Below are 10,276 nucleotides of genomic sequence, written 5' to 3'. Positions count from 1 at the left end.
GGTAGTTTCTTTTGCTGTGCAGAAGCTCTTGAGTTTAATTAGATCCCATTTGTCAATTTTGGCTTTTGTTGCCATTGCTTTTGGTGTTTTAGACATGAAGTCCTTGCCCATGCCTATGTCCTGAATGGTAATGCCTAGGTTTTCTTCTAGGGTTTTTATGGTTTTAGGTCTAACATTTAAGTCTTTAATCCATCTTGAATTGATTTTTGTATAAGGTGTAAGGAAGGGATCCAGTTTCAGCTTTCTACATATGGCTAGCCAGTTTTCCCAGCACCATTTATTAAATAGGGAATCCTTTCCCCATTTCTTGTTTTTGTCAGGTTTGTCAAAGATCAGATACTTGTAGATATGTGGCATTATTTCTGACGGCTCTGTTCTGTTCCATTGATCTATATCTCTGTTTTGGTACCAGTACCATGCTGTTTTGGTTACTGTAGCCTTGTAGTATAGTTTGAAGTCAGGTAGTGTGATGCCTCCAGCTTTGTTCTTTTGGCTTAGGATTGACTTGGTGATGCGGGCTCTTTTTTGGTTTCATATGAACTTTAAAGTAGTTTTTTCCAATTCTGTGAAGAAAGTCATTGGTAGCTTGATGGGGATGGCATTGAATCTGTAAATTACCTTGGGAAGGATGGCCATTTTCATGATATTGATTCTTCCTACCCATGAGCATGGAATGTTCTTCCATTTGTTTGTATCCTCTTTTATTTCCTTGAGCAGTGGTTTGTAGTTCTCCTTGAAGAGGTCTTTCACATCCCTTGTAAGTTGGATTCCTAGGTATTTTATTCTCTTTGAAGCAATTGTGAATGGGAGTTCACTCATGATTTGGCTCTCTGTTTGTCTGTTATTGATGTATAAGAATGCTTGTGATTTTTGCACATTGATTTTGTATCCTGAGACTTTGCTGAAGTTGCTTATCAGCTTAAGGAGATTTTGGGCTGAGACAATGGGGTTTTCTAGATATACTATCATGTCATCTGCAAACAGGGACAATTTGACTTCCTCTTTTCCTAATTGAATGCCCTTGATTTCCTTCTCCTGCCTAATTGCCCTGGCCAGAACTTCCAACACTATGTTGAATAGAAGTGGTGAGAGAGGGCATCCCTGTCTTGTGCCAGTTTTCAAAGGGAATGCTTCCAGTTTTTGCCCATTCAGTATGATATTGGCTGTGGGTTTGTCATAAATAGCCCTTATTATTTTGAGATACGTCCCATCAATTCCTAATTTATTGAGAGTTTTTAGCATGAAGGGTTGTTGAATTTTGTCAAAGGCCTTTTCTGCATCTATTGAGATAATCATGTGGTTTTTGTCTTTGGTTCTGTTTATATGCTGGATTACATTTATTGATTTGCGTATATTGAACCAGCCTTGCATCCCAGGGATGAAGCCCACTTGATCATGGTGGATAAGCTTTTTGATGTGCTGCTGGATTCTGTTTGCCAGTATTTTATTGAGGATTTTTGCATCAATGTTCATCAAGGATATTGGTCTAAAATTCTCTTTTTTTGTTGTGTCTCTGCCAGGCTTTGGTATCAGGATGATGCTGGCCTCATAAAATGAGTTAGGGAGGATTCCCTCTTTTTCTATTGATTGGAATAGTTTCAGAAGGAATGGTACCAGCTCCTCCTTGTACCTCTGGTAGAATTCAGCTGTGAACCCATCTGGTCCTGGACTTTTTTTGGTTGGTAAGCTATTGATTATTGCCACAATTTCAGCTCCTGTTATTGGTCTATTCAGAGATTCAACTTCTTCCTGGTTTAGTCTTGGGAGGGTGTATGTGTTGAGGAATTTATCCATTTCTTCTAGATTTTCTAGTTTATTTGCATAGAGGTGTTTGTAATATTCTCTGATGGTAGTTTGTATTTCTGTGGGATCGGTGGTGATATCCCCTTTATCATTTTTTATTGCATCTATTTGATTCTTCTCTCTTTTTTTCTTTATTAATCTTGCTAGCGGTCTATCAATTTTGTTGATCCTTTCAAAAAAACAGCTCCTGGATTCATTTATTTTTTGAAGGGTTTTTTGTGTCTCTATTTCCTTCAGTTCTGCTCTGATTTTAGTTATTTCTTGCCTTCTGCTAGCTTTTGAATGTGTTTGCTCTTGCTTTTCTAGTTCTTTTAATTGTGATGTTAGGGTGTCAATTTTGGATCTTTCCTGCTTTCTCTTGTGGGCATTTAGTGCTATAAATTTCCCTCTACACACTGCTTTGAATGCATCCCAGAGATTCTGGTATGTTGTGTCTTGGTTCTCGTTGGTTTCAAAGAACATCTTTATTTCTGCCTTCATTTCGTTATGTACCCAGTAGTCATTCAGGAGCAGGTTGTTCAGTTTCCACGTAGTTGAGCGGTTTTGAGTGAGATTCTTAATCCTGAGTTCTAGCTTGATTGCACTGTGATCTGAGAGACAGTTTGTTACAATTTCTATTCTTTTACATTTATTGAGGAGAGCTTTACTTCCAAGTATATGGTCAATTTTGGAATAGGTGTGGTGTGGTGCTGAAAAAAATGTATATTCTGTTGATTTGGGGTGGAGAGTTCTGTAGATGTCTATTAGGTCCGCTTGGTGCAGAGCTGAGTTCAATTCCTGGGTATCCTTGTTGACTTTCTGTCTCGTTGATCTGTCTAATGTTGATAGTGGGGTGTTAAAGTCTCCCATTATTAATGTGTGGGAGTCTAAGTCTCTTTGTAGGTCACTCAGGACTTGCTTTATGAATCTGGGTGCTCCTGTATTGGGTGCATATATATTTAGGATAGTTAGCTCTTCTTGTTGAATTAATCCCTTTACCATTATGTAATGGCCTTCTTTGTCTCTTTTGATCTTTGTTGGTTTAAAGTCTGTTTTATCAGAGACTAGGATTGCAACCCCTGCCTTTTTTTGTTTTCCATTTGCTTTGTAGATCTTCCTCCATCCTTTTATTTTGAGCCTATGTGTGTCTCTGCACGTGAGATGGGTTTCCTGAATACAGCACACTGATGGGTCTTGAGTCTTTATCCAGTTTGCCAGTCTGTGTCTTTTAATTGGAGCATTTAGTCCATTTACATTTAAAGTTAATATTGTTATGTGTGAATTTGATCCTGTCATTATGATGTTAGCTGGATATTTTGCTCGTTAGTTGATGCAGTCTCTTCCTAGTCTCGATGTTCTTTACATTTCAGTTTGATTTTGCAGTGGCTGGTACCGTTTGTGCCTTTCCATGTTTAGCGCTTCCTTCAGGAGCTCTTTTAGGGCAGGCCTGGTGGTGACAAAATCTCTCAGCGTTTGCTTGTCTGTAAAGTATTTAATTTCTCCTTCACTTATGAAGCTTAGTTTGGCAGGATATGAAATTCTGGGTTGAAAATTCTTTTCTTTAAGAATGTTGAATATTGGCCCCCACTCTCTTCTGGCTTGTAGGGTTTCTGCCGAGAGATCCGCTGTTAGTCTGATGGGCTTCCCTTTGATGGTAACCCGACCTTTCTCTCTGGCTGCCCTTAATATTTTTTCCTTCATTTCAACTTTGGTGAATCTGACAATTATGTGTCTTGGAGTTGCTCTTCTCAAGGAGTATCTTTGTGGTGTTCTCTGTATTTCCCGAATCTGAATGTTGGCCTGCCTTGCTAGATTGGGGAAGTTCTCCTGGATAATATCCTGCAGAGTGTTTTCCAACTTGTTTCCATTCTCCCCGTCACTTTCAGGTACACCAATCAGACGTAGATTTGGTCTTTTCACATAGTCCCACATTTCTTGGAGGCTTTGCTCGTTTCTTTTTATTCTTTTTTCTCTAAACTTCCCTTCTCGCTTCATTTCATTCATTTCATCTTCCAGGGCTGATACCCTTTCTTCCATTTGATCGCATCGGCTCCTGAGGCTTCTGCATTCTTCACGTAGTTCTCGAGCCTTGGTTTTCAGCTCCATCAGCTCCTTTAAGCACTTCTCTGTATTGGTTATTCTAGTTATACATTCTTCTAAATTTTTTTCAAAGTTTTCAACTTCTTTGCCTTTGGTTTGAATATCCTCCCGTAGCTCAGAGTAATTTGATCGTCTGAAGCCTTCTTCTCTCAGCTCATCAAAGTCATTCTCCGTCCAGCTTTGTTCCGTTGCTGGTGAGGAACTGCGTTCCTTTGGAGGAGGAGAGGTACTCTGGTTTTTAGAGTTTCCAGTTTTTCTGCTCTGTTTTTTCCCCATCTTTGTGGTTTTATCTACTTTTGGTCTTTGATGATGGTGATGTACAGATGGGTTTTTGGTGTGGATGTCCTTTCTGTTAGTTTTCCTTCTAACAGACAGAACCCTCAGCTGCAGGTCTGTTGGAGTACCTGGCCGGCCGTGTGAGGTGTCAGTCTGTCCCTGCTGGGGGGTGCCTCCCAGTTAGGCTGCTCGGGGGTCAGGGGTCAGGGACCCACTTGAGGAGGCAGTCAGCCCGTTCTCAGATCTCCAGCTGCGTGCCGGGAGAACCACTGCTCTCCTCACAGCTGTCAGACAGGGACATTTAAGTCTGCAGAGGTTACTGCTGTCTTTTTGTTTGTCTGTGCCCTGCCCGCAGAGGTGGAGCCTACAGAGGCAGGCAGGCCTCCTTGAGCTGTGGTGGGCTCCACCCAGTTCAAGCTTCCAGGCTGCTTTGTTTACCTAAGCGAGCCTGGGCAATGGCGGGCGCCCCTCCGCCAGCCTCGCTGCCGACTTGCTGTTTGATCTCAGACTGCTGTGCTAGCAATCAGCGAGACTCCGTGGGCGTAGGACCCTCTGAGCCAGGTGCGGGCTATACTCTCCTGGGGCACCGTTTCCTAAGCCCGTCGGAAAAGCACAGTATTCGGGTGGGAGTGGCCCGATTTTCCAGGTGCTGTCTGTCACCCCTGGAAAGGGAACTCCCTGACCCCTTGCGCTTCCCGAGTGAGGCAATGCCTCGCCCCTGCTTCGGCTGGCGCACGGTGCGCTCACCCACTGACCTGCGCCCACTGTCTGGCACTCCCTAGTGAGATGAACACGGTACCTCAGATGGAAATGCAGAAATCACCCGTCTTCTGCGTGACTCGCGCTGGGAGCTGTAGACCGGAGCTGTTCCTATTCGGCCATCTTGGCTCCTCCCCCCAGGAGTTGGATTTCTAACTGTTATCAGCTGTGGCTGGTCCAGGGGACACACTGGAAAGCAAGCTGTTTAGAGCCCTACATAAATAGTTTGGAGCTCTTACCATATGCCACATTATTTTATCCTGAAATGTTTCCATTCATGTCATCCCCCTTCTCATTCGATGAGATTCATTCCAGTCTTTTTCTCATCTGAGGGCTTCCCTGAGCCCAACACAGAGACCAGCGTCCAACCCACTCCACCCACCTGCAAGGCCAGGATAATGGTCTCATTGCACCCTTTGAATACCCCCATCACTAATTCTCATCTCTCCTACCTGCTCATCAATTCTGATGACTAAGTCCAATTCATCTTTGTATCCAAGGATAGGTTCTACCACAAGAGTATGTGCTTAATGAGAGGTTTTGGGGCAAAACTGAGTCGAACATAATTGAGAGGAGAGATTTGATGAGATGTTAAGGAAGACAGTCCCTCTGTCCCTCTGGTATGGAGTACATACAAGCTTTGAAAGTTCTGATAAATTGATAGCTTCACCTAAACATGGCTACAGTTTCCTGGAAGGAGAAAAGCCTCTAGAAGTCATTCTGTCCAGGTTAATACTGACCTCAACTTCATAATAAGACATCAGAAGGATCAAGGTTAAGACATTCAGCAGTGGGTCAGTGCAGTGCCACATTTAGATTGATTGATTGATGACAGATAAAATAGAGGTAGATGACAGATAGAGACAGGTAGATAGATTAGCTACATTAGATCATAGATGGAAAACAGACAAGCAAACAGTGATAGGTGTATAAGCACAAAGATAAATGTGGCTGTTTGGAGTATGCAAGTCTCCAGTCCTTTGAGTTTAACCAAGAAAATAAAAAGGTAAAAGTTGTTACTAGGAGTGGGCATTTGAATTCAGTTAAGAATGTATGAAAACAAAAAAACAGTACAACAAACAAAAAGCACTTTATTAATTGAGGAATAATTCCAGATACAACACACTTCTTTTAATTCCTCAAATGGACCATATTTCCTCCTGCAAGAAGGTTTTTCTTGTACTACTTCCTGGGCTGACACAGAAATAAGACATGTGAGTTCAATTAGAGAAAGTGGGACAGTGAGAGAGTGCATTTACCTAGAAGATGACAGAAGTGGCATCTTTGAGTAGCTCCTTTTCAACCGCAAAATACATGACTACAGACAAAGCAATCAGAAAACTTCCTCCTGGTTCCCACCTGGACTCTGGACACAGAACAGTTCATTTGAGAGAGGGGGTGACAGAGAGAGAGGAGAGAGGAGAGAGAAGAGGAGAGAGAGGAGAGAGGAGGGAGAGGAGAAGTGGTGGGGGAAGACGGGAGGGGAAGAGGGAGAGAGGGGAGGGGAAGAGGGAGAGAGGGGAGGGGAAGAGGGAGAGGGGAGGGGAAGAGGGAGAGAGGAGAAGTGAAGAGGGAGAGATGGGAGGGGAAGAGGGAGAGAAGGGAGGGGAAGAGAAGGGAAGGGGAGGAGGAGAGAGGAGTAGGGGAGAGAGGGGAAGGGGGAGGGGGGAGGGGGAGAGGGAAAGAATCTACAAAGGCCATTCAGGAGAGAGAGGAGGGGAAGAGGGAGAGAGGGGAGGGAGGGGGGAGAGGGGAAGGGGGAGGGGGAAGAGAGAAGGGGAGGGGGAGAAGGGGAAGGAGGAGACGGAGCATAGGAGGGGGAGGGGGAGTAGGAGGGAGAGAGGGGAGGGGGAGGGGGAGGAGGGAGTAGGAAGGGAGAAGGAGAGATGGGAAGGGGGAGAGGGAGAGGGGAAGTGCGATTGAGTCCCTCCAAATTCTATGACTGTCCTCTCATTGCACGTAGCCAGGTGGAGACCTGCTGATAGGAGTGCCTAGAGAATGTAGCTTGCAGAGGTCAGCCTTTGCAATAACAGAGAGGAACCAGAATAAAAGAATATAAAACCAAACAGGCCAACAATGGGCACTACTAGATAATTAATTTCATACAGAAAAAAAAGTTACGCTAGTATAGGTCATGTTTCTTACTTTAGACAACAGACATATTGATACACACAACAGTGGTCAAAAGAGAGGTTATGTAAGAGTATGTACTTGTCTCAGTGAAAATGCATCTAAAGTAAAGAAAATCCATAACCAAATAGCCGTTGTAGTCAGAGATAACACCTATACACACCCAAATAATAGCCAAGGGGTGTGGTGTGTGTGTGTGTGAGAGAGAGAGAGAGAGAATATGTGCAAAGTTTCTGAACACAATCAGTAATTTGTCAAAGCCATTTTTTATCATTGCTTTTTTTGTCTTTATATTAGACTATTTGATGTGAGATAAATAACCATTGTTAATATTTTTTAGCTCTCTAATTGTTACACAAATTAGAAAAGACAGAAATAAGATTTGGAAACAGATCTAGTCACACCAAAGATTGTATATAGTAAATACATAAAGAGAACTAGGTGTCTAATTCAACCCTATTAAATCAAATTCCCAGTTCTTATTTAAATGCCCATTTTAAAAAGCTTTTGGGTGAAACCTGAACCTATTTTTAAAGACAATCTCATTGTATTTACTATGTTGAAATCCAGGACAGAATAGTTAGAAAACAGTTGAAAAAAAATCTACAAAGGCCATTCAGGAACATTTTGGGTGATGCAAAATCATAAATTTATGGCATTAAGAAGCAATTACCTAAAGTTATTATAAGAAAAAGATTCTAGATTCTAAGTTATTATAAGAAAAAGCCAATGATATTTTTAGGTAATACATTACTTAGGACTAGTAAAATTTTCAATACTCATACCTAAGTAATCTTCTTTATGTCAAATTATTACATAATATTAAATACAATGTGGAAATCCTGAACTAGAACCTTACAGTTTAAAAATACCAAAAGATAGGCCGACCAGGGTCTTTTAACACTTTTACAGATTGTTAATCAAGTGTCTATAAAGTCTCCATTTCCATAAGCTAAATTAGACACCACCTGACTTTTCTCTTTAAAACTGCACATTCTCAGAAGCAAAAAGTCAACATAATTGAAATGTCTAGCAAAATATAACTTGCATACCTTGAATAAGAGCATAAGTAGCTTTCAAAAGTAAATAAAGTGAACTTTATTTATCTAGGATTTTATTAAATATGTACACTCAGGATGGGCATGTATTACGTCCCTGCACCCAGTGCACTGAAGTCAAATTCGCGAAACTACCATGATGGCAAAAAAGCAAAAAAAGACAAACAGCTCAGTTCTAAGACACAGCTCTGAAGTGTACATATAAATACTGCTCTCCGGGATCTTCTGTTCCCTTCATATTTTTGATGACTTTATCCAGGCCGTCAACATTTTTTCTATCCCTCCTCATTCCTTTGACTGTTCTTCCATAACCTCTCCTGTCCTCCCTAGACGCCACTATTCTCCCAGCTCACTATTTTTCTTTCTAGCCTTTATGTTCTTCCACAAACTGCCAGTGCTCTTCCACAGACCAAAGTGCCCTAACTAAAGATGGTTATGGTTGTGCAGTACCAGTGTTTCAGTGCAGCGGCAGAATCAATAAACGAGAAAACATTGCTTTGTCAGGCTCCACCAAAGCATTCTGGGAAACTTCACTGCTTTGGGTGGTTATGGAAACTTTTTTTTTTTTTTTTTTTTTTGAGACGGAGTCTCGCTCTGTCGCCCAGGCTGGAGTGCAGTGGCGCTACTGGATATTAATATCAAGGTTTTTGGTGGGGGAGGGGGTTTGTGTATTTTCCCGGAACAGTGACAGATCTTTTCACCCAAACCAACCACCAAAATTAATTACCATCTTTCAGGTACACAGGGCCATTTAGGGCCCTTTGATGGATAGTAACTCATTTGATTTTTTTTTCTTTTTGAGATGGAGTCTTGCTCTGTCGCCCAGGCTGGAGTGCAGTGGCTCAATCTCAGCTCACTGCAAGCTCCGCCTCCCGGGTTCATGACATTCTCCTGCCTCAGCCTCCCGAGTAGCTGGGACTACAGGTGCCGGCCACCACGCCCGGCTAATTTTTTGTATTTTTTAGTAGAGACGGGGTTTCACCGTGTTAGCCAGGATGGTCTTGATCTCCTGACCTCGTGATCCCCCCACCTCGGCCTCCCAAAGTGCTGGGATTACAGGCGTGAGCCACTGCGCCTGGCCTTACTTGATTTTTTATAACAACTATACAAGATAAAGCATGTAAAGAAATTAACGGAAAATGACTATTCCTATTCACTTCCTACAGTGCTACCAACTACCATATACTGAGTGTTTCTACCCAATTCCAAGCACCATATTTGATAATTTCAATCTTCACAACCCTATAAAACAGACACTCTTTTTATCCTTGTTTCACATATGAGGAAGTTACAGCTTAGAGAGTTTAAATAATTCTTTTCATTCACCAGACCACTGGTGGAGCTAGGATTCAAACCCAGGCAGTCTGAGAATAGAGCTCATAATTTTAGCTACTATTTTTTTAATTTTTGCTATGCAAAAACACAGAACTGTCAGCCTGCCAGCCAGTGTCTTCCCTTCTGCCTGCACCATTCTCATATACATTTAAGTCCCTGGACACAAGAGTAAATTCATAAACATTTTGCACATACTGAGACTTTTGTCAGCTTGGTTCTAAAGCAACAAAGGCTAACTCAAAGATGACTGGAAGAAAAATGGATAAAGAACTGAGAATCTAAACAGAAATCTCGGAACCAGAGTTTAAATTATAATGGAAATTTATAAACAAATTATCTCATTCAAATAATCTACTGATTTCCAGTCCCAAGTGCTAGTCATTCTCACTTAAAATCCCCAATATAAAAATGTTTTAATGATTAACTCAAACTCAATGAAAAGAACTAAGATTCCGATAATCTATCATAGCCCAAGGGCTCACAATGTGCACTGTTAGCTGAATAACCACACATGGCCCAGAATAAAGTGTTCCTCAATTAATTTTCTTTGATCAAATATATAAATGGAAAAAAAACTACCAATCAGAACAGGGAAGACTAGGCAGAGTTTTCTATATTTCCATTATATATATATAATATTATATACATTTATCTCCATATGTGTATATATATGTATTCATATATGTGTGTATATATGTATATATGGATGTGTATATACATGTGTCCATATATATACACATACATATATATTTATCTCCATATCCACATTTATGGAGATAAATATATGTGTATGTGTATGTATATATGGAGATAAATATATGTTTGTATATATAAAT

The sequence above is a fragment of the Pongo pygmaeus genome, chromosome 16 (genome assembly GCF_028885625.2).
Source record: "Pongo pygmaeus isolate AG05252 chromosome 16, NHGRI_mPonPyg2-v2.0_pri, whole genome shotgun sequence".
NCBI lineage: Eukaryota > Metazoa > Chordata > Mammalia > Primates > Hominidae > Pongo > Pongo pygmaeus.
The sequence above is the reverse complement of the archived record's forward strand: the minus strand, read 5'-3'. Positions refer to the sequence as shown.